Raw genomic sequence first — 6,000 nt, 5'->3', positions numbered from 1 at the left:
AAAATATATATATATTTACCTTTAACACACAACATGACAGCAAGTGGACCCTCATTAAAAACAAACAAAACAACTTGATTTTGCAATACAGGCATTTTAATTTTTTTGCAAAAACATACATTCAAATTAATCAAATAAATGTGATATATCGTCCAGCCCTACTGTCCAGTAGGTGTCTAATTTTTGGAGTCAGGTTCAGGAATAATATCAGGGTGTGGTTGGACCTGCGCACTATATTGCTGGGCGACTTGAAGGACCACGGTCAGTCAACAGGAAATATCATTGTGCTCTTTGGGTTAAATGTTTATTTTTGGGGAGGTTTGGTCAGAAATATTGCAGATGGCGGGGTTCAAGTCCCTAGTGAGACGCCATGGGAGGGATGTATTGTGAGAAGAAATGGTAGAATGATGATTTACTGGGAAAGATTGAGGTTGCTCTGATGCTGTCTGAAGGGTGGAATTGATGCGTGTTGGAAAAATGATATACGCCAATGTACAGTATAAATGTTTGAGGTCCTCCAATCGGGTGTGAGGGTGGGGTGGGATTATGGAGGTCCTCCAATCATGGGTGGGATTATTGAGGTCCTCCAATCAGGGGTGAGGGTAGGAATGGGATTATTGTATGTTTTACATTTAGCTATCTATGTTTTGTGTTTCATGCTGTGTGTCTGCTGGTCCTGGTAGATTCATGCTGCGTGTCTGCTGGCCCTGGTCGATTCATGCTGTGTGTGCTGGTCCTGGTAGATTCATGCTGTGTGTGCTGGTCCTGGTAGATTCATGCTGCCTGTCTGCTGGTCCTGGTAGATTCATGCTGCCTGTCTGCTGGTCCTGGTAGATTCATGCTGCCTGTCTGCTGGTCCTGGTAGATTCATGCTGCCTGTCTGCTGGTCCTGGTAGATTCATGCTGCCTGTCTGCTGGTCTGGTAGATTCATGCTGCCTGTCTGCTGGTCCTGGTAGATTCATGCTGCCTGTCTGCTGGTCCTGGTAGATTCATGCTGCCTGTCTGCTGGTCCTGGTAGATTCATGCTGCCTGTCTGCTGGTCCTGGTAGATTCATGCTGCCTGTCTGCTGGTCCTGGTAGATTCATGCTGCCTGTCTGCTGGTCCTGGTAGATTCATGCTGCCTGTCTGCTGGTCCTGGTAGATTCATGCTGCCTGTCTGCTGGTCCTGGTAGATTCATGCTGCCTGTCTGCTGGTCCTGGTAGATTCATGCTGCCTGTCTGCTGGTCCTGGTAGATTCATGCTGCCTGTCTGCTGGTAGATTCATGCTGCCTGTCTGGGTCCTGGTAGATTCATGCTGCCTGTCTGCTGGTCCTGGTAGATTCATGCTGCCTGTCTGCTGGTCCTGGTAGATTCATGCTGCCTGTCTGCTGGTCCTGGTAGATTCATGCTGCCTGTCTGCTGGTCCTGGTAGATTCATGCTGCCTGTCTGCTGGTCCTGGTAGATTCATGCTGCCTGTCTGCTGGTCCTGGTAGATTCATGCTGCCTGTCTGCTGGTCCTGGTAGATTCATGCTGCCTGTCTGCTGGTCCTGGTAGATTCATGCTGCCTGTCTGCTGGTCCTGGTAGATTCATGCTGCCTGTCTGCTGGCCCTGGTAGATTCATGCTGCCTGTCTGCTGGCCCTGGTAGATTCATGCTGCCTGTCTGCTGGCCCTGCATGGCCTGTCTGCTGGCCCTAGATTCATGCTGCCTGTCTGCTGGCCCTGGTCGATTCATGCTGGTCTGCTGGCCCTGGTCGATTCATGCTGCTGTCTGCTGGCCCTGGTCGATTCATGCTGCCTGTCTGCTGGCCCTGGTCGATTCATGCTGCCTGTCTGCTGGCCCTGGTCGATTCATGCTGCCTGTCTGCTGGCCCTGGTCGATTCATGCTGTGAGCTGCGTGTCTGCTGGCCCTGGTGATTCATGCTGTGAGCGGGTGTCTGCTGGTCCTGGTAGATTCATGCTGTGAGCGGTGTGTCTGCTGGTCCTGGTAGATTCATGCTGTGAGCGGTGTGTCTGCTGGTCCTGGTAGATTCATGCGCTGAGCGGTGTGTCTGTTGGTCCTGATAGTTATGGGTGCGCTCACTTCCATGCCCGCCTGGGCGTACCAAGTCCCGCCCTTGAAAAATCCCTTTGGGCCTGGGCGGGGCCTTGCCGATGTCTCTGGGCGAGTGGGGGCACGAGCACCCACTGAGAACACCCACTGACCAGAACACCCACTGACCAGAACACCCACTGATCAGAACACCCTCTGACCAGAACACCCTCTGACGTGTGCGGCCATTGGTATTGTCTGTGTTTTGTTGTTTTAAAGAAAATAAGAAAATCAATCTACATACAGTATCAGTCAAAAGTTTGGACACATCTACCCATTCCAGGGTTTTTCTTTATTTGGACTATTTTCTACATTGTAGAATGATAGTGAAGACATCAAAACTATGAAATAACACATGGAATCATGTAGTAACCAAAAAAGTGTTAAAAAAAATCAAAATATTAGATTTTTTTTAAATAGCCACCCTTTTCCTTGATGACAGCTTTGCACACGCTTGTCACTCTCAACCAGCTTCATGAAGTAGTCACCTGGAATGCATTTCAATTAACAGGTGTGCCTTGTTAGAAGTTAATTTGTGGATTTTTTTCCCTTAATGCGTTAGAGCCATCAGTTGTGTTGTGACAAGGTGGGGGGTATACAGAAGATAGCCCTATTTAGTAAATAACAAGTCCATAATTATAGCAAGAACAGCTGAAATAAGCAAAGAGAAACAACAGTCCATCATTACTTTAAGACATGAAGGTCAGTCAATTCTGAAAATTTCAAGAACTTTGATGAAACTGGCTCTCAAGAGGACCACCACAGGAATGGAAGACCCAGAGTTCGCTCTGCTGCAGAAGATAATGAACTTATAATGAACCAGCCTCAGAAATTGCAGCCCAAACAAATGCTTCACGGTGTTCAAGTTACAGACACATCTCAACATCAACTGTTCAGAGGAGACTCTGCGAATCAGGTCTTCATGGTCGAATGCTGCAAAGAAACCAATACGAAAAAGAGACTTGCTTGGGCCAAGAAACACAAGCAATGGACATTAGACCGGTGGAAATTTTTTCTTTTGGTCTGGAGTCCAAATCGGACATTTCTGGTTCCAACCGCAGTGTCTTTGTGAGACGCGGTGTCGGTGAACGGATGATCTCTGCATGTCTATTTCCCACCGTAAAGCGTGGAGGAGGAGGTTTCTCTGGTGACAATGTTTGTGATTCAGAATTCAAGGCACTTAACCAGCATGGCTAACACAGCATTCTGCAGCGATACGCCATCCCATCTGGTTCGGGCTTAGTGGGACAATCATTCGTTTTCAACAGGATAATGACCCAACACACCTCCAGGCTGTGTAAGGGCTATTTGACCAAGAAGGAGAGTGATGGAGTGCTGCATCAGATGACCTGGCATCCACAATCCCCGACCTCAACCAAATTAGGATGGTTTGGGATGAGTCGGACCGCAAAAAATGGGAACTGCTTATCATGGGGCGACTTCGGCACTCACCTAAATAGCATATATACCACTTGGGTGAGAGAGAATGTCATTGTTTTTTGGCAGAATTATGTAAGCTGTTATCAAATCAAATGTATTTATATAGCCCTTCGTACATCAGCTGATATCTCAAAGTGCTGTACAGAAACCCAGCCTAAAACTCCAAACAGCAAGCAATGCAGGTGTAGAAGCACAGTGGCTATGAAAAACTCCCTAGAAAGGCCAAAACCAAGGAAGAAACCTAGAGAGGAACCAGGCTATGAGGGGTGGCCAGTCCTCTTCTGGCTGTGCCGGGTGGAGATTATAACAGAACATGGCCAAGATGTTCAAATGTTCATAAATGACCAGCATGGTCAAATAATAATAATCACAGGCAGAACAGTTGAAACTGGAGCAGCAGCACGGCCAGGTGGACTGGGGACAGCAAGGAGTCATCATGCCAGGTAGTCATGAGGCATGGTCCTAGGGCTCAGGTCCTCCGAGAAAGAAAGAGAATTAGAGGGAGCATACTTAAATTCACACAGGACACCGGATAAGACAGGAGAAGTACTCCAGATATAACAAACTGACACAAACTACTGCAGCATAAACACTGGAGGCTGAGACAGGAGGGGTCATGAGACACTGTGGCCCCATCCGATGATTCCCCCGGGCAGGTGATATCAGTACCAGATCAATGTGAAACTATATACAGGGAGTATCAGATCAATGTGGAGCTATATACAGGAGTACCAGTACCAGATCAATGTGGAGCTATATACAGGGAGTACCAGTACCAGATCAATGAGCAGCTATATACAGGGAGTACCAGTACCAGATCAATGAGCAGCTATATACAGGGAGTACCAGATCAATGAGCAGCTATATACAGGAGTACCAGATCAATGAGCAGCTATATACAGGGAGTACCAGATCAATGTGCAGCTATATACAGGGAGTACCAGATCAATGTGCAGCTACAGGGTGGAGAACAAGTATTTGATACACTGCCAATTTTGCAGGTTTTCCTACTTACAAAGCATGTAGAGGTCTGTAATTTTTATCATAGGTACACTTCAACTGTGAAAGACAAAATCTAAAACAAAAATCCAGAAAATCACATTGTATGATTTTTAAGTAATTAATTAGCATTTTATTGCATGACATAAGTAGGAAAACCTGCAAAATCGTCAGTGTATCAAATACTTGTTCTCCCCACTGTATATGATAAAGAGAGTATTGGCAGCGTAAAAATAGCTATATACAGGGAGTACCAGATCAATGTGCAGCTATATACAGGGAGTACAAGTACCAGATCAATGTGCAGCTATATACAGGGAGTACCAGATCAATGTGGAGCTATATACAGGGAGTACCGGTACCAGATCAATGTGCAGCTATATACAGGGAGTACCAGATCAATGTGCAGCTATATACAGGGAGTACCAGTACCAGATCAATGTGGTGCTATATACAGGGAGTATCAGATCAATGTGGAGCTATATACAGGGAGTACCAGTACCAGATCAATGTGCAGCTATATACAGGGAGTACCAGATCAATGTGCAGCTATATACAGGGAGTACCAGATCAATGTGCAGCTATATACAGGGAGTACCAGATCAATGTGCAGCTATATACAGGGAGTACCAGTACCAGATCAATGAGCAGCTATATACAGGGAGTACCAGTACCAGATCAATGAGCAGCTATATACAGGGAGTATCAGATCAATGTGCAGCTATATACATGGAGTACCAGTACCAGATCAATGAGCAGCTATATACAGGGAGTACCAGATCAATGAGCAGCTATATACAGGGAGTACCAGATCAATGTGGAGCTATATACAGGGAGTACCAGTACCAGATCAATGAGCAGCTATATACAGGGAGTACCAGTATCAGATCAATGTGGAGCTCCAGATGACAGCTGGCGTGTGCTGTGTGGAGGCATCAACATTCAGTCACAGTCATTGGACCGTATCCCCAACGCTATAGACCACGTCTCGTTAATTAATCATTAATCAGAGGGTTTAAATGTCCAAATTCATCAATATGCTGAAATAATTTGTGATTTTGTTGAAGACCAAGACATACAAATTCCCCTCTACACACACACACACACGTGTCAACCTTGTTCAGATTACTTGTATTTTGCTAAAATGCTACCTTTTAAAAACTGCTCACGCACCAATATTTACCAAGCGGTCACTCCAGACTGAAATTGATTAGTTTGTTCTACTGTAATAAATAGCGAGCATATTAAATCACTCACATCGAAAATGGGACAATAACCGCCGTTTGTCCTCTTCTAAAAAAAAAAAACGACCACAACGAACTTGGGAATACTTCCATACCTGTTGATAGATGGCAACCTGTAGTAGCCATTTATCAACTGGATTTCCTGCTCTCTTCTTCTACTACTACAGGTCATCTAAAGTGTATGGACTTCCTGCTGTCTTCTTCTTCTTCTACTACAGGTCATCTAAAGTGTATGGACTTC

This window comes from Oncorhynchus tshawytscha, unplaced genomic scaffold (genome assembly GCF_018296145.1).
Source record: "Oncorhynchus tshawytscha isolate Ot180627B unplaced genomic scaffold, Otsh_v2.0 Un_contig_3872_pilon_pilon, whole genome shotgun sequence".
In the NCBI taxonomy this organism is placed as follows: Eukaryota; Metazoa; Chordata; class Actinopteri; order Salmoniformes; family Salmonidae; genus Oncorhynchus; species Oncorhynchus tshawytscha.
This window is presented reverse-complemented; position numbering follows the sequence as displayed.